The 24,088-nt window shown below is 34.9% G+C and overlaps 1 pseudogene; it reads right to left on the bottom strand.

Moving 5' to 3' along the window:
* Positions 1-6,873: 6,873 nt before the first annotated feature.
* On the bottom strand, positions 6,874-22,306 carry LOC124913231 (annotated as a pseudogene).
* Positions 22,307-24,088: the final 1,782 nt, after the last annotated feature.

Below are 24,088 nucleotides of genomic sequence, written 5' to 3'. Positions count from 1 at the left end.
CACCGGTTCCATGGTTCCAGAAAAGAGAAGTGAGTAATAGAATTCGTCAAGCCCCTCCAGAGGTGGAAAGTCGGAAAACCCTTTTGTGGGTAGGTTGAATAGAGTGGCGAATTCGGTTTCATCGAGCCAAAAAGTGTGGTCCCTCACCGTAGAGACAATGTAATTGCCCCTAATTCAGGCGCTTCTGAAGAACGCTTTAACGTCCTCAGTCAGAATCGGACCGGATTCTTCGAGGAACGGCCGAAGGCCGGTAAGAATGAGAGATTCGAACATGAGTTTCTTTGCGGGCAGCCCGTCCCATTCCTCCATGCATGAATCGAAATCGATGCTTAAGAAATTTCCCAAGGTTCGGCTCGGCATGATTGCAGAGAGAGAGATAGAGTGCAAAAGATGTCGAGAGTGTTTTGTGTGTTGAGTTGATTAGAAAGTCCCTTCTTTTATAGAACCGGTTTTGGAGGGAAAATGTGATAGTTTTGTCTTTTTAGAGAATAGAATCTTTGCATTTCCAAGGTCATTGGGCAGAGTGTGCTTTTTGACTATTTGCGGTTCTCGAGGTAAATGTTTGTTGAAAGGTAACCAAGTTAGTTGGGTATTGATTGCTTAGTTAGTTGAGAGTTGCCCTATTTAATTAAAAAGATCCATTTATCATTAATGCACTAACATAATGAAGAGTAAACAAAAGAGACCGAAGGAATCATAAATAAAACCGAGGAAAGACATAAGAAAAGCCGAAGTGATCATAATGATGTTGGATAAAGATACACCCGGTACATGCAACAAAACGACCGGGTGCAGGAAGGAGTGACTCAATGTGCTTGGGAGTTGACTTCACCGTTGGGATTGTTACGGCGGTTCCTCCTCCTCCACGCCCTCTCAAACCGATCATAAAATGAGTCGGTTATCTCCTTGGTTAGCACCTGGGCTTGGTTCAGACCTTCGCCGGGACAGGTCGGAACACCAAGCTCCACAAGAAGGCAGCTTATTTGAGGAATGAGGCCGACTGACCGGATGCCGACCATCCAAATGAGGACGTCAAATAGCACCCTGGACCAGTTCACCGGTGTGCTGGTGACAATAGCCGCCATCATGTTGAAGGTCGCGGCACAGTAGGTATTGGTAACATCCCTTCCGAAGATGCTCCTACCTATAACATCGTTAAGGAGCTGATATTCAGCCCTTAGGTGTGACTTAGTGCCGTGATCGTCCACCGGCTCATCAGACCGGGCAAGTGAGAGAAAGACCTCGGCCTTTATGTTGGCCGGTGGGTTGAGGTCTGTCAGCCCTTGCTTAGGCAGACTAAAGCACCGAGCAAAATCCTTCTTGGTGAAGTCGAAGATGATACCCCCCACCTTGGATTGGATGTGGGTATCAAAATGAGGGGTACCCCTGAACACCCTGGCGTTATAGAAAAACTCCAGGACTGATTCAGGGTAGATGGTGTGTTTGTCATCAAGGAAGTACTGGAGGCCAGTATCTTCCAAAAATTTTATCATTCTATAAATAGCGTAGTGCTCGGTGCTGGTGCAGGAGCGAAAATCAACCTGGAGTATGTTTGGAAACTGAGACATTTTTGCCTTAGTGAGAGATTGAGTTTTTGACTTGTGAGTATTTTGGTAAGTGATTGCTTCACTTAAATAGTAGTTGGGGGGCTATCCTATTCTCCAGGTATTAAATGAGATGATATCTATTAACTGCAGGATATAAGACATTGCATGAAATAGGCAAGTTTGCAGTCTAGGATGTTGGTCATAGGCCTGGACTGTGAAAGATATCAAAAGATCTTCACGTCTTTTTAGGCGCGACCAGTTTACTCTGAAAGGGTAATGTTTCAGAACAGATATCCTTAAACACTGATAATTATTCCACTTCTGTTTGAAATTCAAATAATTTAGAGTAACCCGCTTCCGAACCGGTCAGTTATCAGTTGTTCATCCCGATGCGGTTATTTGGTGCATGCACCAAGTGACCGGTCGGTTTACTCTATCTGATAAACTGGGCGGTTCTTCCACAGACACCCTGAAAATTTGAAGTTCAACAGTTTAGGAAGAATCACCGGTTTTGTCTGTCTGAACCGGTTTCCCTTTAAGCATACTTAAGAAGGATCTGGCTAATGTCGGTTAAGCCGAGAGTAAGTCTGAATTGAGAGAACTTAGCTTCCTGTAGAGGCTTTGTGAAGATATCGGCTACTTGTTGATCAGTCGATACGTATTCCAGCCGGATATGCTTCAGCGTGACATGCTCCCGGATGAAGTGATGCCTTATGTCGATATGCTTGGTTCTGGAGTGGAGAACCGGGTTGTAGGTGATTGCAATGGAACTTGTAATGTCACAGAAGATCGGGGACTCTTCGGCTCTGATACCAATTGTTAGGATCTAGGTAGCCGCTGGAGGACCGGGGGTTGGACCGGTTAGCGGTTCTTACTCGTAAGGTGGTGGTTAATCCGGTTAGAGATTAACACCGGGGTTTCAATACTACACAACATGTCACAAATCCTTGAACTAGGTTCAAGCGCAGAAGAGATTTGCTTTCAGGTTGAAGCGGCACACTTGTATGATAGGCAGAATCGGTTTTATATGATGGAGGTTTGAGATTTGATGGGTCGGCTTCGGTAATCTGGAGATTCGGCTTGGATGGAGTTAAGTCGGTTATAGTGGTACGGATCGGTTAGATAATGAAACCGGCAGACAGTAAATAACAAGACAGATTTTATGGATGTTTGAAGATAAAACTCCTACGTCACCCCTTCCTCTCGAAACCGCGAGAAGGATATTCACTAAGGAATACAAGTACAATCCGATCGAGACTTATTTCCTGCTCGATAACACTCTTACAATTTGCACCGAAATTGTAAAACACACACTTTAACTTAGCACTTAGGCTTTCTTAAAACAGTCTTATCACTTGTGGAGTAAATGCTCTTAGAATTTCTCACTTGCTTCACTATATCTTACTTGTCCCGCATTTACTCTTCTTCAATTGCCCCTTTTATAGGTGAAATATGTCAAAGTTCATATTTCACTGCCTTGAATCTGATTGGCTGAGAATAGGTGCAGTGATTCAGTGTTTCAGAGATTCAGACCTGCGGTCGTTTCCTCAGACCTGATGGTCAGCCTCAGACCTGGCATTCTGTCTCAGACCTGGCGGTCTGTTCTTCCGGTATGTAAGACAAACCTGCTGGGTTTGTCTTTTACTCAATGTAGGCACTGTCTGTTGGACAGTTGTCTGTACTTGGAAGATCTTCTTTCTGACTTATCCCGAAGTGGAAAGATCCGGTAGTACTGTCTTCTGCAGCCTGCAGACTTTCCTCAGACTTGTATGGATATGGAAGTGTTCAGTCTGTTCCTTTGGTATCATTCTCAACAGATACTCGAATTGTCTTCTTGTACTGGTCAGTCATTTGACATAACCGGATGGCTTTCGGTATGGATGATATAACCGGACTTCTTCCGGTTATTCCTCTGCCTTGTGACTGATCGGCTGTTTGATGATTCCGGTTTTAAACTTTCGCCGATCCCTTCTTTGTGCGGTCACGTTCCAAGTATTCTTGGTCGGTTTACTAGCTTGACCGGTTAGAGTTCTTTAGCCGGTTCTTTTGTTTGTCCGGTCCGGTTCTTTTTGTTCCTGCATGGAAGGTTTAAGTTAGGTTTATTTGAACCGGTCTGATTTTATCTAACAATTTCTCCCTTTTTGATTATTTTATTTAAAATTATCAAAATCATGTAAGTTTGCAACCGTAGGCCGGTTGTTTTATTTGTCCGGATTTTTGAAACTGACTTAGGAGAATTTTTCGAAAAATTTTGAGAAAAATTTTGGAAAAATCTTATCTTTTATCTTATCAAATAGGAATTGAATTTGATGTTTTACACAAATCTAAGTACAACTCGGTGTCGATTCGCGTAACGCAATATGCATTCGCGTGATGACCAACGTGTCGTCCGTGCCGTTTCGCGTGTCGACCGTGTCGTTTCAAGTGCTAACCGTGCTGCTTCGCGAAGCACTTAGCGAAACGCGAAGCGATAAGTGAATCTTCTCTGAAATGGAACCCATATCGACGAGATTATCTGCAAATGTCATCATGGACAATATGAACAACGATAATAAAACCAATATTAATCAATATAACAATAAGAACAGCTTAAATTGATTTTGAAGATAAACATAAATTGATTTTTTTTTTGGAAAAATGACTAAACGTCATTTCATTAAGAATTCCCAAAAACGGGAAAAAAATCACGAGTTTAAGATCGTTCTAGACAGGCCTAGAATAATTTTAAAGTCATAACATTCTAAATAAAAGCTAAAAAGCTAAAAACGTAAATGAATTGTCTGTTTACAATGCTTTTAATTCTATTGAGTTTAAAAAATGGTAAACTTCAGTTACTACAGATATTCCAGTTCTGCTCCGTGTTTGGAATTCCTCTCCACGTTCTTGCGAGAGCGCTACAATCCGATACAATATCTTTCCATAACTCGTCAACGCTCCTGCGGGTTCTACCATATACCATTGCATTCCGTTCTTGCCAAATGTTATACACCACTGCTCTAAAGCCGCACTTGAACACGCTTGTTGCAAATTTATTTCCCTTGATTTTGAGTAGTGTTGTTTCTTTGATTTCATTTCATTCGCTCGGGAAATTAATCAGCTCTAGGCTTTTATAGAATTTGTCCCAAAGCTCCGAAGCAATATAGTAGCTCCCGAATAGGTGATCTATGGTTTCTTCATTTCCTATGCATAGAAGACAGTTCGCGTCCGGGATGTTCATATACTTGTTGATACCATCACGAGTGCTGAGTCTTTCCCAGAAGGCGAGTCATAGGATGAACTGGTGTCGATGGATAATCTTCGTTGACCATACAAGAGGAGTCCATTCTACTTTCTGCGCTTTTTCCTGGATTACCTCCCATATTTTCTTCAATACCAACTTCCCATTGTCCTCATCTTTCCATTAATGAATATTCGATCTGTCGTGTAGTTGTATGTTACTTATATGATCAATTATCTTCTTTCCTTCTGGAATTCTTCACAAGAGCAAGTTCTAATTCCCGTCTTTGATGTCTCTGATTTTTGCTTTTGCGCAGTCCCTTCTGATACGGGTATTTTGAAACTACTCCTTGTCGATGATAGGCTGGTTTTCGAACCAGGGGTCGTGCCAGAATAGAGTGCATTTCCCGTCCCCTAGTCGGATGTCATAAAGATCTGCAATATCGCTTCTTAGTTTAAGAATCTTTTTCAAAGACGAGCTCATACCTTTGTGAATTTTGCAGGTCTAGATGTTAGTTTCGTGTTTCATAAACCTCGTAAGCAACCATTTGATCCATAGTGACTCCTGATTGCGCTCCAAAGCCCACAGATGCTTGAAGGTTAGAGCTTTGTTCCACTCGATATAGTTCTTCATGTCGATGCCTCCCTCGTCCTTCGGTTTGTAGAGAGCGGTCCATTTGACTTTCTTTCCTCCTCTTCCACTACTACCCCAGATAAAGTTTCTCATCAGCGTGTCGAGTTTCTTCATTACCTTCTTCGAAATGACCATTTGTTGTTCCCAGTAGCCAACTATGCCCACAAGTACGGTTTTGATAAGTTCGATCCTCCCTGCATAAGAAAGTTTTTTCGCTGTCCAGACAGATATCGTGTTTTTTACCTTTTCAATTAGCGGCTTGCAGTGTGAGATCTCGATCTGCTTCGCAGTTAACGGAATTCCTAAGTACCTTATGGGAAAGCTGCCTTCCTTGATGCCCATGATGTTGAATATGTCCTGTTTTGTTTCGTCCTTCACGCCTCTAAGTATAATAGGAATCGAATTTGATGTTTTACACAAATCTAAGTACAACTCGGTGTCGCTTCGCGTAACGCAATATGCCTTCGCGTGACGACCGACGTGTCGTCCATGCCGTTTCGCGTGCCAACCGTGTTGCTTCGCGAAGCACTTAGCGAAAGGCGAAGCACTTCGCGAAACGCGAAGCGATAAGTGAATCTTCCTTAAAACAGAACCCATATCGACGAGATTATCTGCAAATGTCATCATGGACAATATGAACAACGATAATAAAACCAATATTAACCAATATAACAATAAAAACAACTTAAATCGATTTTGAAGATAAACATAAATTGATTTAAGGTTTTCAAATTAAGATAAATCAATTTAGAGTTAGGTTTTCAAATGAAGATAAATCGATTTAGGATTAGGGTTTGAAATGAAGATAAATCAATTTAGGGTTAGAGTTTTCTTATTTGTATGATGTGTTTCCCGCCGTCGTAGCAGTCGATGCTGCCGTCAAAGAGAGAACAAGAGTAGAGAGAGAAGATGGAGAAAGGAAATGAAGTAAATGAAAAAATCTAAGAATTTATACAAAACCGAAATTCACTCCGCAAAACGCGAAACTCTTCAGGTTACGCGAAAAGGGTAATTTCGTTCAAAAAAATTAAAATGTCAACCATAACAAATTAAATTATCAAGTGACCATGAGGTCAAATTCCCCAATCTTTGGGGTCATTTCGTCAAATTTCCCATAGACCTGGCTTGCTTTTAACATTAAAAAATGACTGTTATTTTTAAGATATAAACACTATTTTTTTATTAGAAAACAAATTAAATAATACAGCAATGAAAATGCATAATAATGCTGAAAATAATAAATAATTAAACACATTAACTAAAACTATAATATACAATCAAGGTCTCATTTACGATTATTTCGATGATACCTATATATTTCCCTCTTAAAATAACACATATACACAAAAGTGAAACATCACTCTCCTTATTTGTTGATTTTTTTCTCGTTGTACAGGTGTCGGTGCTTTAGTGGATACAGACACTACTATAAAAAATAATAATATTCTATGTTGTGCATTATTAGTTCCTCTTGCATACCAGAGTTCCAAAGTTCTAATTAATCAAATACAACAAATTAATATATGGATATGGAAGCCTTCTCAGGAAAACTTGCTAAAAGGCAACCACAAATTCAAACCCTAGACAGATCGTTTCTACTTCCTGTTTATTGAAGAAAAAAAAAACACACTTTTAACGTGTAGAAAAGATCCATAGGATGATCAAGCATTCCCATTCGGATCTTTCACAATTAGTTGGAGTGGCACATCCAAAGGCGGGGGTTTCTGCAAGAAAAACAGCAAAAAACACTTCCGTTACAGTACAAATATATATAGTATTCTCAGTTCTCCTTCCTTCTAAGAGAGTTATGGCTCATCTGGAAACCAATTTTTCTTCTGAATTTGAGTTTGGATCTAGATGAGAACCGTTAATAAATTTATTTATTTGAAAACCCTTTTATGTCAGGTATTATCCCATCTGGATGTAGATCTTGATGAGATCACATATTTCCGACAAAATCAGAAATGTGTTGATGGCTTCTAGACCTAGAAAGTGTTTCCAAATGGGTACAATTTCTATAAGTTTGAGTTTGTATTTGCCATTTGGAAACATTTATGTGGAAACGTTTTCAGATACATAAACAATAAGTGTTTTTAAATGGGTCAAACATCTAACTAGGTTCTGTTTTCAAATGTGATATCATCTTAATGGCCAACTGAAATCGTTATTACCATGTTACGAATGAGTGGCCAAGTAATCCCGCGGAAAAAGTGATGTTCTTTGATTTCATTGGAGCCGGTACTAGATCCTAACCGATTTGAAGGATCTCTATTTAGTAATGCATTTATCAATTGTCTTGCAGCAAGGCTTACCTGCAGCAATAAAAAAAGATTAGTTATATCAACAACACGATTTTCATCTGTTCCGAATTCTTATGTATCTTTACCGGAATACTACTGGGGAATGTGAGATTCTTGTGCAAGATATTTGAAAATGTCTTCTGCCTGTTCTTCCCTCTGAACGGCGTTCTTCCGTATAGCATTTCGTAAATAAAAATACCTGCTTAATCAAGCAACAAGATAAAGATTACAAAGAAAATGGAAAAACTCATTCTTGCCCATGAACTCTTTTTACACAATTTTATTCTTGAACTTTGCTAGCATGCTCATATAATGCCAAACATGCAAAGTTAATGTGCAATGTAATAGAACTTGAGGAGTGGGGCAAGATCACGAATAAGAACGAACTTAATCGTTGTGAAAAAAAATTACAATTGACCCAAAGAAGTGAAGAAAACACAACACAAAATAAAACAAAACAAAAAGATGAAATATCTCAGCTTCAGCGAGACAAATACAAGTTGCATAATAGAGTCAACTACAATGGTCGAAAGGGAGTCAGGCCTGACTAAAAAGCCACAAAAATAGCTGCAATCTGTTTTGTTTTTTGTTCCTCCGACTAGGAGGAAGAATTGAACAACTTTGCAGAGTCTATGAGGTTTCGAGTTTTCTTCGGTGGTCTGTTTAAGTAACTTATGATGTTTGTTATAACATGAATGTATTGTTTTTGTTCATTGTTTCTTCGCAATTTCTCAATTTTCCTTTAAAAAATAATAATCAAACTAGAAACGTCAGGATGGTAAACCCTTTTAGTTCAAGCATATTTCCAGAGCTACTTATGGGGGGTGTAAACAAATTATTGGACAAAACACCAACAATCATGCAAAGTTATTGGAAAACAAATAGACCAATTTCAACTGCAAAGAAATGGTGAACACAAACTACAGGTCAAAACATGCAATCGTGCATATATATTCTGACCAGAGAATTACCCAAAGAGAAAAGAACTTACCAAGAGCCCACCAATCAATAGCACTACTATGGCCAACTCCAGTTATGATCTCCTGTTGTAAGTGTAAGACAACTTTTAATTACAATTATAACTAATATTTTATTGTTTTAGTTTGTAATTCTGAGAAATTGTTTGAAGTCAATTTGGGCTTACGGGGGCAATATATTCTTCAGTTCCAACGAATGAATTTGATTGTGACTCTAGTTCTGCGACAAAAATAGGAGACGGTTGACTCCTAGACCTTCTCTTCTTCAGCGGAGAATGCTTTATAACCTACCAATTGATTGGCAAGAAGTGGAATAGAACAAAGACATTAAAAATCAAGAACCAGAGTAAATCATTTGTTTAAAAATTTATTTATGGATCATGATCTAGAGGATGATATTAGTTTTTATTTCATTTGGTATAAATATTATTTTTTTAGATTATAATTTACATTTTTTTCTACATGATTGTGATCTTTAACAAACATTACAACTGCAGTTTTTTTCAGATCTAGTCATAAAATGTGATAACAAAAAGGGCATTATATACTTCAGATCTTATTGAAGCTTGGACCAAGGTAAGATTCTTGTTAATCTAGACTTTAATATGTCGTTGGATCATATCTTTCTTCTTTGTAGACTTAGGATTTATTAATGGGTAAGTTAGCCCAACATCTCAACGTTATTACCTCTCAAGGTGTTTTCAGTTTGAGACCTCCGATTTTAATTCTTTTCACTTTAACTGCCCTGAATAAAAGTTGATCAGAAATTGGATCAGATCATGACAATCTCAAAAGAAAGAAAAGTAAGTCTAAGGTTGAGAATGAACTCAAAAAGACTGAATGAAAAGTGAATTATGGTAGACTAGTTTTCTTAGATTATCAATGGCAGTTCCGAATTTAAGTTGATTCTATCACTAAAAGGTTCTTTAGATGCATGTAGTTCCTAGTTAATGCCAGAAAATAAAAGTCCTCCCCTTAATTTAGCTGTGGTAGTAGTTTTTTGCTTGCATACTTCACCGATTTTATTTTGCTATGTTTGTGCTATTAATCTAGACCAAGTAATTGGAGAAGAAATGTAATGATAATGACTTAGTAACCAACTGTTCCATTAACTTATTTCAGAATTTATAGTTTACTTTTGTTTACTAATATGTCTTTGATTCTTTCCAATAGCGATTGTCGCTACCTAAAAGTTTGACGTTTGTACATTTGCATATTGTCGAATTTAGAATGTCTAAAGGAGATAAATCAGATTCAATATTACTTCCTTCCTTGCTCCAAATAATACATACTCAACTATTTATAAGCTACTAATTTACTAACCTACTATATTAACTATCATACCACCATCCCCTCTTCTAGCCTAGCGAAGGTGGATATTTCTACCCTTCCTAAGGTCCTTAATTTGCTTGCGCGAGGCTGCAAGTTCTGCGTTTGGTTAATTAGTTAAGTGTGTTTACGGAATCCAGCTTTCTCAAAAAAAAAAAATTACCATACCACCTCTTATACTACTAATTACCACTACATTTATACTAATACAACATACTACAAACTTAATTGGTTAAGTATGTTTATGGAAACCGGCTTTCTCGAAAAAAAAAAATTACCATACCAGACCTCTCATACTACTACTAATTACCACTACATTTATACTAATACAACATACTACAAACTTAATTGGTTAAGTATGTTTATGGAAACCGGCTTTCTCGAAAAAAAAAATTACCATACCAGACCTCTCATACTACTACTAATTACCACTACATTTATACTAATACAACATACTACAAATGATATATTTTGTGATGTTTATTTATTCACTTTCAGTTTGTATATTTAGTATTTTACCCATGCATCTTATTAGTGCTTCATATATTCTATTAGGCAAAAAAAATATCATTTTGCTTCCTAAATTTACATTAAAAGCTAGTTTTCCTTACTAAACTTTTAGAAATGCATCAAGTTACTTCTCGAATCCATTTTATAGTTATAAAAAGATGAAACAATTGTGCAAAAATGATTTAAGAACATAACATAGTTAACCAATAATTCACGACGATAAGTAATTTGAGTCAATTTTAAAAGTAGCAAATTGACCTTTTATCTTCTATTCATACAAACTTTGACTTTTCAAACGAAAAAAATTGAATGAAGTTAGTTTTTCCATGTAATCTCATTTTTCTATTTCACATCTTTCTCATCCCTAAACTCATTTTGGTTCATAAACGAAGATACGTCAAGAATACAAAATCAGAATGATTCAACGAAACACATAAAAATTGTCTTATTCATCCAAGGACGAATGAAATGTATTGATTAGAAAAGTATAGCATACTTGGGGTTTAGAGGACGTCATAAATGACAAGTCGAAATCAGTTAACACGACGTGACCGTCCTTTTGAAGGAGCACATTCTCGGGTTTCAGATCACGGTAAATTATTCCTGTATATGAAAAAAATAAAAATTAATAAAACACTAAGACTTTGGTTGATGGGATTATTTGAGATTAATTTGAAATAACCAAAAAACAACAATTTATTCATGAATCACTTCATCCAAATTATTAACCAAAATATTAAAATAACCTATGTTTTTAAAATATATGCATATTTTCACTATATATTTATTAATGAATAACTTGTTACAAGGGATTGTTAGGGTTAAGTTTCCTAACCCTAAAATAAGCTGACGGGTAGACGTAACCCTCTATTTTTAATTATGCACAATAAATAATTATAAATAAGGCAGTTAGCTAAAATATAGAATATTTAATTAATAATTATTTATATGGAAATAAATAATTACAAATAAGGTAGTAGTCAAATATATGAAATTGGCAGGAAGTTAATTATGACAGATGATGGTATATAAAGAATAGATCATAATCTGCGAGGGTACCCAACAATTTTACAGAAAACTTCTAAGGTCAACTTCTCTCTCTATCGTCTATCTCCTATCTTCTTCTTCTTCATTATCGTTAATTTCTTACTCACTTAATACTTTCAATTGCAGACTGCAATTGTGAATCTCATTCTCACCCTCCATTCTATTCTATTCTCCACTTAAAATTAAGGTATCTCTCACTTATAGTTAGGTTATCAGTTTAAATCTACTTTAAGCTATATCATAACTCAAACAACAATCTACTCATCGACCACCTAAAATCATTAACCAAAATACTAAAATACCCTATATTTTAAGGATATATATATTGGATATGTAAATCACGCACTCTCCAAAATGATTCTCATCATCATAAGTATTTTCTCTTTCTTATATATATATATATATATATATATTAATTATTTTAAAAGTAAACCTAATAATTCTCATCTAAAATGTTATATATATTAATTATAAAAAACTGCAAGAATAATAAGAGTTTTAGTTATTATATTATATTAATTATAAAAAAAATTATCAGAGTGAAATTTTGGTCATTTTATCATAAAATTCGTTTATAAAAAGATTTTTTAATTTTTTTATTGCATTAATTCCTAATTTTGTTTGATTTATTTCAGGTATTTTCAGCCATTCTTTTTATAAACAATTTTATAATAAAATGACCAAAATTTTACTATTATGATTTTTTTATAATTAATATAATATGATAACTAAAACTCTTATTATTCTTTCTTGCAATTTTTTATAATTAATATATATAACATTTTAGATGAGAATTATTAAGTTTACTTTTAAAATAATTAATAAAATATATATATATATATATATATATATATATATATATATATATATATATATATATATATATATATATATATATATATATATATATATATATATATATATATATATATATATATATATATATATATATATATATATATATATATATATTTCTCTATATATTTATTAATGTAAGATTTTGAGTAACTTACGTCAAACAATATTTGAAAATCATCAACTGAAACTTGTACATTACAATGCCAATAATACCTAGGCAATGAAGATATTCTAAGCCAATTACAACCTCTGCTGCATAAAACCTGCAAACAAGCTTTTTTATTTAAATCAAAAGTCTAAGAAAAGAAAAAAGACAACCCTGGAAACGCTTTTTTGTTAATACCTAGCAGATTCTTCTTTCAAAATCTTCAATGGTTGCTTGTCGAGCAATGCAAATAACTCTCCTGGACAGAAGTCAGTTATCAAGCAAACGTGCGTAGAAGTCTGAGGATGATAAGCAGAAACTAACCATTTTGCATCAGTAGCTCATACAATTATATTATCAAATGAAGAAAAAATAGAGAATCATCTGCCACTGACACTCGAACCTGGAATGAGGCATACAATGTCGGAAGAAAAGGATGATCGAGTAGCGAAATTATTTCCCTTTCAATACATGCTCGGTGAACCTGTGCAAAGAATATTTAAGTCTATCTTTTTCTTAGGAAAGCCTACAAACTTTTGTGACTATTACAACCAGCCTGTTTTCTCAATTACTGTGGTTTTATTGAAGTTTTCATTTGTAAGAAAGCAACAATAAGTATAATCAACCGGACACTATTCTTTTGTAACTTGGTGGAGAACATACATTTCAAAATGTCTAAAAGTTCAGAAATATATTTACCTTGTTGCGGTTCCGCATAACAGATTTATCCATTGCCTTCATTGCAAAAAGTTCACCAGTTCCTTTGAGTTCCACCAAATGAACACTAAGTGACAAAAGTTAATCAAGTTTGATAAGTATGTGCAAGTAAGATCTTGTTTTGATATAGGATTATTTGGGTAAAATTGATTATTGAAAATAATAATGTTTGATGGGAAAGTTGATTATTGGGCTCAATTGACTAAATTACCCTTAGTATTATATTTTTTTAAAGTCATAAAGAATGATAATGAGAGTATTTGGTAATTTAGTTGATGATTTGATATAGAATTGATGGATTATTTTGGATTTAATCTACATCAAATAAGTCCAAATTTGAGTAAATCCATAAATAATCCTTTAATTTATTGACAATTTTGAAAACTGCATTTTAAACTATTATTTTGCATCTTATAAAGCTCCTCAACTATGAAATTGTTTTGATGTAAACAATTTTTAAACAGAACTTTTTTCATTCAAACTCCCACTAGGGCCCTTTCTTTGGTCGCAACAACACTTTTTTTTGTTATCCTATCAACACTTATTTGGGAAAATGAGATATTTTTATTAAAGTTAAATAGGTGTTAAAGTGGCAAAAGTAGAAGGAACAAGTGAAAAAATAGTCATGTGTCTGAGAGTTGGAACGAAAATATCATGTTTAAAAAGTGTTCATATCATAGGGTTTCAAGTTTAAGAACATTTATAAAAAAAAATAATGATTAAAAGGTAGATTTTAAAAAAGCCAAATTCTTTGAAAGATTATTTATGGGTTTAACTTCAGATAAAAGAAGTTAAAAAGGTATCTAAGAAAAGAGGGTGAATTTAACTTATGATTGTCACAGCTTGGGGACAAAGTTTCTCACTTCTCACAAAAACAAATAACTTCATATAATTACCTGCCGGTGTCACCACAACCCAAAGGTCTAATGGGATTGAAATGATGTAATCCAATTTTTTCACCATCAGCTGTAATCTATAAATTTCAAAAACAGAGAAAAATTATTCCATTTGGAAACACTTTTTTTATTTTTGTATCTAGATCGAGAAACAATAAATAAAACATGTTTCTGAGTAAGTTCAGTTCTTAAAACGTATTGTGTCTTGATTAAGATCCAGAAACATAAATAAAAATTGTTTCTAAAGAAAGAGAATGTTTTACTGATTGGTAACAAACAAGCAAATAAAGATATTTAACCTTTTGAATTGCAGTCCAGCAAGCATTTCCCCTCTTATGAGGCTTTGGGTACACAGGTTTTGAATGGATTGCCCACAAATCTTCTGGTCTCTGGAAGCATCAAAGCAAGTTGTTCACATATCAGCCAATCAATAATGCTGAATTATTAAGTTTTGCTAATTTGGAAACGTCAAATTTGTCAATGTCTACCAAATCATAAATATTAGGGGTTTGGATGAACAATTATAAGAAGACAGGCTGTCGCCAAAGCTTTGGATGAGTTAACAACAAGCACAACTTCCAAGTAGCGGCATGTGAGTGCATTGACACGTCACCAGGAGAGGATCAATGTATAAGCCTAGCCAAAAATATAAAAAATGTATATCTACTAAACCTTTATATCCAAATCTTTTGAAATTTATAATAGACTAGTAGTGTAGTGATTTTAAGATAAACAGTGTAGATTTTTCCCTCTTCTCGGTTCTCCCTGCACGTCACCCATAAGAGTTTGAATTGAATTACAATTCAATTTCTATATTTGGAAAAATCCTAAAATTATTATTCTTATGAAAGTTTATTCAACCTGTACCGACTTTAACAGGCCGTACTGACATAAAAAAAAGTGTTAGCCCCAACAAGTGGCACAAAACTATGTATCACGATGCTTGACATATACTAAAGCCTTAATATGACGTGCCAACATAAAAGACCATATATTGAAATTGGAATTCATAATTGGAATTGATTCAATTGAACATTACTAAATCATATACAATTTAATTTCATTGGAATTGTAATACCAATTCTAATTTATTAGTTTAAATAATAAACAAACAACAAAATTAGAATGAGACCCCAATTCCCATTCTAGTTTCAATTCAGCACCAACCAAACATAGCACTATTATTCTTTTTTTTTCAAAATGTGACTCTTTCTCATAAATTCAAAGGGTTTTACAACATGTAGTCATAAACCACCGACCAAACAAAGTCAGCACAAAATAAAAAGAGAGAATGGAATCTCTAATGGAGTTAGTTTACCAAATATTCGTTTGTGGTTGAGGGGAACTCCACCTCTCCTCAATACTCTCGGTGATTGGAATTTAATTAGTTTCTATTGTATTGTGTACATACTTCTATTACAACTCAATATCTTCCTTTCTAAAATACCACCCTCTAAAAAACCTTTGAAGTACGCAAGAAACAAATTCTAGAGCCTCTAATGGGTGTAAAATCAAAACTAACAGAATCATATTCAGCCAAAAAACAGAGAGAAGAAGAGTACCTTACCAAGTTTGCATCGGGAAGTTCTCGAACAGCGTCGTCGACATTCTCAGCAGTAGCTTTGACCTAATAATTTACAGAACATCAGATTGATACTAAAATGGCTTCTTATCAATCCAAGATAGAGGAGCGGAAAAAATACATACTATCTTGGCGCTTTGTAGCTCTGTCTTTTCTGAGAGCTTGCTTCTCAAGGGTTCGACATGACCGCTTCCATCTAACTGAACACCAATGAAGTACTGGAGTTCACCCTGAAATTAGAAGAGATTTGCAAATGTCAAAAAGGAGTATTGCCATAAAAGCACATTTAAGTTTATTAAAGATCCATTACCATCTGATCACACATAGGTTGCAAGTGAAACAGATTCCAGAATTTCTTTCCTGAAATTTGACATAGTAAGACCCCCATAGACAAGATGATGTTTGTTAAACGCATTCTGTAAGGAAACCAACAGACGGACGTTCCATGGAGAACCACTGGGGAGAGAGAGAATCAAGGTTTTTTCCTTCACACTCTCGCCTCACTTAAGAAGGGATTTTTTTAGTTGATAGGGATTTAATATTATTACATTTTTGTTCTGTTATCATTTTGCCCTTGTTCCCTTGATTCTTTTGTTTGTAACCTGTGAACTTTGTGTTCACTTCTTTCCTTGAAAAGAAAAGGTTGACATTTTCAAAACATTATGCAAGGAAAGTAAAAATAGATGGAGATGGAGATGATGAATTTATTTGTTGTTATACAAAATCAATGGGATAAGAGTGTTTTATGAAGATATGTACTAGAATGGGTATCACATGGAAGGGAGATAAGGTGTTGGATTTAACAAAAGCATGCAGATCACGTTAAAAAACCCTTAAGAAGCAAATCAATGAAAGATAAAATCAAAGCTTGAAATTGAACAATGGTAGCTTTCAATGTGATATGATTGAGAAACCCAAATTGAGTAACATGAGAAGGAAAAAGGAGAAACATGCTTAGTGAAGGATTCTCAAGTTAATACAGAACAGAATGGAGGATGATCGAGATACAATGAGTTGAGCACTATTTGTTTATAATCTCCATCATTTGAGGGGTTATATAGTCTGATATAGGGACTTCGCCTCTTTAAATTTTTCCTCTCTTTCCCCATTCTTTTAGTACTCCTTATTGTTTGTATTGAAAGATATTGTGAGTCGCAATTCGCGACAATTTTATTAATAGACTTCAATATTTAAAAAAATATATATATATGTAAGGAAAGCAAAAAACTTACCACTCTTAGTATAGTTGATCAATTGAACAGTAATCTCCTTTTGTTCTTTGATAGCATCTCTTATTTTTGAGACAGTTCCTTGATCTGTTTCAGGTCCTTGCAAAAATCTTCATCATTGGAAGAAACACTACATCAGTGAAGGGAAAATATATAGCCAATCATAAAAGGCTTCTTCATAATAAAACTATGGGTAGAGTTGAAATCGGATAAGAGTTAAAACACTAGATTTTAAACAATTCAAGGAAAGGATGTGAGAAGCCAAGAGGAATCAAAAGAGAAGCATAGAATCCTTTCTTAACTGTATTGCCTTTTTCTTTTTGAAAATGAAAAACTTCTCCTTAAGAACCATTGTCAACACGAAAGTCACGTCAACCATGGAGAAAACAAACTAGTTAATGCAAGTCACCACATGAGTTGTCTGAATTAATGAGAAAAGAAAAAAGAAACACCGTATCAAACGTGCAGGTGTATAGGTCGCACTCGTCATTTCAGCCGACACACATTCATGTAACATTAGAATCATTTATTAATTGTATGGCATAATTATAAAAAAAAAAAGGAAAGCCTAAATTTAATAGAAATCTAATATTAATCATACTAAATTGAAATAAATAAACTAAAATACTAACATAATTATTCTAACCAACTAACTAAAATAGCAGTAAGAAGATCAACTAAAATAGCAATAAGCCGGCCACATGTCCTCATGTGATTGACCCTTCCAAACCCTAATATATGTCTTGTATCAAAATCCTGATATCCCAATTTCTATTTGGTTATATTTGGTTTCCGTGTGGAGTTGAAATTAGGAATTCCAGAGGCGTTCAAACCTATATGCTTTCTTCCATCCCATTTCCATTCTTCACACATTAGAATTACAATTCTAGTTTTTGTTTTTCAAGAATAGGATTTGAAATTTGGAATTGGAGCTTCAATTCCTATTTCGAGTGTCCAACCACTCCAAACGTCCGTAGCCTTATTGTTCATTTTACACGGGCAGTTGAGGTAACATTTAACAAAATATGATTGAAGAATTCAAGACAAATCTATTCAAACAAGAAAATTATACTACTATATGGTATGGCCAGCATGGGATATCAATACAATGGTTGAACATAACAAATATTTGTAGGGGGAAAAGCATATTAAGATAGATGGGTAACTCAACTTAAATTCAAGAAAATAAAGTATTAACTACAGTACAGCAACAAATGAAATGTCCAGGACTAGAAGACGTCTTCAACCCAAAAAACACACGCAAACAATAAGAAAAGTGAACCATACCTGCAGTTTCTTCCTAAAATCTCTTCACGGGAGTATTCTGTTAATTCCAGAAAGCTATCAGAGGCAAATATCTGCAGATTAAGGAACAAATTGTCACTTTAAAACTTTATCTACATCGTACTTCAAGAACCCGCAAAAGAAATGAGAGAAGACAAAAGCCTCTTCTACCCGTGCATATGACAAAATTCTCAGACAAGTTGTCTTACAATTGGGTTATCAGGAAGTCTAGGATCAGTTATCACAAAGTTCTTTTCAATTCGTTCCAGTGTGGTGGCCAAGTCAATCCCTTGACGTATATCCCTTTCTCTTTCAGCATGATCCAAACTGCCAGTTTGTGGTAGATCTCTCGTCATCAAAATCTCTGGCTCAATAACTGACATGTTTTCATTTTTAGCAACATGGCTCTGAGATTTTTCCTTCAACCTGTCCAATGTTCATTGGAAGTAAAATAAATGCATTCATAAGTATATGGAAAGCCCAACTTCTTACAGCATTACAAAGCAACAAGTACACTTAAATGTTTAATTAAACCTCAAAAAGATAAATTACTGATACAAAGAGCTAAAGAAACAAAAAGAAAGAAACCTAAGGATTCAGCAGAAACTACAGCCACCATTGCAATAGCCAAAACTATCAAACTACAAAACATATGGCACTTACCAAAATTGAATACATTCATTTCCAAGGACAGTACAATAAGAAATTGGGATTAGGATACTGACAACACTTTGAGGATCTAATTATGACCATTCCCACATATTCAGGAATTCTCGTCAATTCACTTGGGAAACCACGGGCAGAACAACCTAACTCTTTTGTGCTGAATTGAGAAGAGGAACGATATGTTGATATTTTTAACATGTTCGGGCAAGTTGTTAACAACCCTCAAATTTTTGGGGATATTGATACGACAGTCTGTGCTACTAACAATATGTTGATCTTTTCAAAATGTTCGAGTTAGATGTCTATTTTTTGGAGAAATGTTTTTTCAGCTTGAACTACCAAAGATTGAAAACAACTTCAGCTTATTTATTTTTCTTTGTAGGAAAAAAGGCATATTGAGATTTGTGTTTGATAGAGGATGAGTGTGTATAGAGAACAGAGCCTTGATACAAAACAGAGATTAAGGTTTCGAAGGGTCAATCATGCGAGACAATGACATGTGGCTGGTTAATGAGAAGTATTAGATAATCATTATTAGTAGCTATTAATGGTTGGGATAATTATACTTACTTTATATTACCTTCTAAGTACTTGATTTTCATAAGGACTAAGTAATAGTCGATAAATAGGGTAAAGAGTCCCTTGATGACTCAAGCAAGAGCTGGACCAAACTAAAGATTAGGAGGAAAGGATTATTGCAAAAGGTGGCCTCATCCCATATCTAAACTTCTCCACAACTTTCGAAACTGAGGATTTAGAAAATGTGGGCAAAGCCGCTAAATGTCTTGAAGATGCCAAAATAAGGAGGAAGGAGGAAGGAAATGACGAAATCGGAAAGAGAGCATAACCAAAATGAGTGACAATTTGAGAGTTCCCGTTTTGAACAAGTATGATTGACATTTTGTTGTCTTTTCCTGATTTCATTTGAACATTTGTCATTACATACTCTATTGTATTTCCATGATAGGAGATGCAACTTTGGCGTTGATATGATCTCAATGAAATTTTCATTTTTTACAAAAAATAAAATATGAAGAATCTCTAAATTGTGTTTCTCCCCTTTCTCTCAGTTTCTACCTACCCTATTTAGGGTTCATAACACAGTTCAATTGCCAGATAAACCCATAAAATCTCACCAAATTTGGCAATAACAAGAAAAAATTAACAATACTTAAAGAGTAGAATAGGCATGCAAGATGCAAGTTAAAGTTAATGGAATAGGATACTCACCCCAAATGGGAAACTCGTTCTGATTTTCTAGGTATTTTATCAGGCTCCTGCAAACTTGCAGGTGATACATAAGCTTTCAGGTCCAAATGAGGAGTTTCTTGTTCAATTGATTGGGGTGGATTATAATCAAGGCTGAAATCATCCAACTCATCATGTTTCCGAATAGTGTCTTTCTTCAAAGACTGAATGTAGGATTTTGGGCCTCTTACAGTCTGAATCACCTCCATCATTGATCCTAAAGCCTTATCCTTCTGCCTAGCTGGATTAAGAAAACAAACATACAATCAATCAATTGCAATGAAAAGGCCTAAATCTACTCCATTCCAAATCCAAAATGTAGGTTTCAGTTATACCGACGTAGCGTATCAATGATTTTGGCAATCCATTAGGTCGTAGCGCCTTTCTTGTAGTTAAGAAGCCTGCCGCAGAAGGTGTTTCCTGTATTGATGGCTTCGTTCTGGTCTGTGTCCGGCCCCTGAAGAAATCGGCTGCAACCAAAGCAGCAAGATTGAAATCAGAAGATGACTATTATCCATCTTCATTTTGCCAAAATAATCTCGCCCTCAGAAAATATTCTGATAGCTACTGCTAGCTGTTGAAGCTTGATGGAAGCTCAGCAACCGAAAGGAAAAAACGACAAGAAATTATTAAACCACTGAATTGATTGTTGTTCCAATATCTGCTGATGTGGGGAGGGGGAATTTGATGAAATGGACTGATAAGGGGTATAATTCAAAAAAATGTTATATGTCTAATAAACCTTGAAAAAAAAAAATTCGTACTGTCTCACCGCTCGAAGACGAGAAATATCATTCACGCGTTTCATCTAAAACGCATTAGTTCATAAACGCGTTTTAGATAAAACGCGTTTTAGATAAAACGCGTGAGTAGCATTTCTCGTCTTTCCATTTACGGGAAATGTCACTCACGCGTTTCATCTAAAACGTGTTTATGAACTCACGCATTTTAGATGAAAACGCGTGAGTGACATTTCTCGTCTTTCATCGTATATATAATTTTTTTGTCCTAATTAAAAAAAATCATTCACGAATCTCGACTCTCTCACTTTCCACTTCGACTCTACTCTCAAACCCTACTCCCCTGAAGACCACGACCACGAGCAGCAGCTGACGACGACGACTACGATCACGACCTCTCCGTTTGAAGTCGTGACCCACTATACTCTAAGGTATTTCACTAGTAGTTCACCTTCCTTGATTCCCATAATATTAAATATGTTTTCCTTCTTTTCTTAATTAACCCTCCATAGAAAGTCTGACTTTTGTCATCATTGATGTATTAACCTGTAATACTCAAAAAGATTGTTAGAGCTTCTTTGATTATACTAACAGTTTCAACATCCGCATAAGTAAAAAAAAAATAGAACATCTGCTAAACATATATGGGTTATTACTTCTTCTTTGCAGTACGGGTAAAATTTGAAATGATGACTTCTTAGAATCATTTTAAAAATGTAGTCAAGAATTTCCATTATTAAGACGAATGGGTAAGGAGATATAAGGTATCATTGCCTTACTCCCTTTCACCCTTAAAAAAGTCTTCATGAATACCATTCACGCTCACAACAAAGTGAGGAGCGGAAACACATTGCATAATTCAATCAATGAAAATGATTGGAAAACTTGCAACAAGGAGGAATTCGTGGATTGATCCCCATCTGATCGAGTCAAAAGCTTTTCTAATGTCAATTTTGAAAGCCACACGTGGCTATATGTTTTTCTTGCCATATACATTCAATAAGCTCTGCATGAGTAGGATGTTATGAGAAATAGAGCGTCTAGAAATAAATGTTGATTGCCCTAATCCTACAAGCTTATCAATAATTGTTTTCAAACGTTGTGAAAGAATTTTTGAAATAATTTTGTAAATAACATTCCAGCATGAAATAGGACGAAAGTCCTGAATTTTTTCCGGAATTGACTTCTTAGGAATCAAATTCAACACTGTGACGTTCCATTACTTCAACATTTTCCTGTTTTGGAATAATTCTAAAACCTCTTCGCTTATATCTTTACCCACTATTTCCCAATTTTCTTTGAAGAAGTTCGCGTTGAAATCATCTGTCCTTGAGCTTTTATCTCCTTTCATAGAAAACACTATTTTTCTAACTTCTTCCATACTGACTCTTTTAATCAATTAGTTACCACTTTCTTCACTAATTTTCCTTTGCACAATCTGTTGAAGCAATCTTCGGTTGTCCACTATTATTTTCTCGATTCTGTTCCAATCATCTCTTTATAGAAATTTATTACTTCCTCATGAACTTCTTTTTGTCCCTGTAAAATATCTCCATTTGAGTTTGTGAGCCTTATGACCCGATTTCTGAAATTTCTTGATGAACATTTTTTATAGAAGAAAGAAGTATTATCGTCTCCTAATGAAAGTCAATTTTCTCTAGATTTTTGCTTAGCAAAACTTTCCTCTTTAGAACAGAGGTCTCTAAATCGCGTAAGAGTCTTTTTTTTTCCTCTTCCTTGTTATAAGGTAGATTTGGGGCTCTTAGTGCCTTGCTTTGTATTTCCTCCAGTTTCGTTTTGGCTTCCTCTACTCTTTAAGAAATCTCACTATATTTTTTCCGGTTTAGCTTATTCAACTTCCTTTTCAGTAATCTTAGTTTCTCACAAACTCTGAACATTTTTGTTCCATTAATTCTAATGTTCCAAGTTTCATTAAGGATTTCATTAAATCTTTCATCTTTCATCCATAAGTTGAAGAACTTAAAGAGTCTTTTCTATTTTTTCTCCTTCTCCCAAAGGGTAGTGGTTAAAGATACCTTATTGTAAAACCTGGATTTGGCTTATTGGGTAAAACTCCACCCATTTTTATTCACTAAGCCTATATCAATTTTTCTCTTTCTCATGTTGTTCGCCCATCTTGAAGTTGACCATTAAAATAGATTACCTGAGGAAGACGGTTTAATACAACTTATGTCTCGAATGCATTCATTGAAATCATGCATGTCTTGTGTTATGTCTGTCTCGGGCTCTCTTTCATTCATAAATCTTGTAACGTTAAATCTCCCATAATAACCCACGGTCCATCGTCCATAATGCTTCTTCTCAAATCATTCCAAAGTATCTTCCTCTCTGACCTAGAGTTGTTTACATAGACTATACAAAGAATATTTTTACCTTTGTGTCAATTCTTTTGAGTAATATATCTAGAAATTCCCAACCAGATTGATAACCTCTATCAAAATAACTTGATTGCTTTCAAAAAAATTCTTGACTACAACCCTTCTTTTATCCCATCCTACCTAGATTCCGTTTTTAACCCCATCAGAGTTATGAATAAATTCTCATTCTTTTTGAAGCAACCCTGGGCAACGTTCTCTATTTGACTTTGACTGACTTTTATTTCAATAATTCCAAATGTTGTGATTTCATTCATTTCTTCTATTCTTCTAACCTCTTTTTTCTTTATAGGGTCATTTAACCCTCTAATATTCCATGTCATTAAGTTCATTAATGAAAAGAAGATGTTCCAGCTTTACTTCCCTTTCCTTTACCTTTTCTTCCTTTCTATTTTTCCCATATAGCAGGCTATAAGGAATTGTATTTTCCTTAATTTTCTTACCTTGCTGTTTTGGGATTTTTGTGTTTCTCTAGTGAACCTTCTTTTAAATTGAAGATTACACAGTTTCACCCGATTCAGCTGCCTTTACTTTATCTTTCCCATTTCCTTCACCACTTCCCTTTTCTTGCTTTCTCCAATGCTTTCTCTTTTCACTGCCTCTTCAGTATTGATTCTTGCTTCCGGGTCAAGTTTCTTTATTACCTCTTCATTTTCAGCCTTTGATTCTGAATCTCTTACCACTCTATCTTCCTTCTCATGTTCTTCAAAACCCTGTTCTAAATTTCCTTCCTTATCTTGATCATTTTACTTACTCAATACTGAATC

The sequence above is a fragment of the Impatiens glandulifera genome, chromosome 8 (genome assembly GCF_907164915.1).
Source record: "Impatiens glandulifera chromosome 8, dImpGla2.1, whole genome shotgun sequence".
Taxonomy (NCBI): Eukaryota; Viridiplantae; Streptophyta; class Magnoliopsida; order Ericales; family Balsaminaceae; genus Impatiens; species Impatiens glandulifera.
This window is presented reverse-complemented; position numbering and strand designations above follow the sequence as displayed.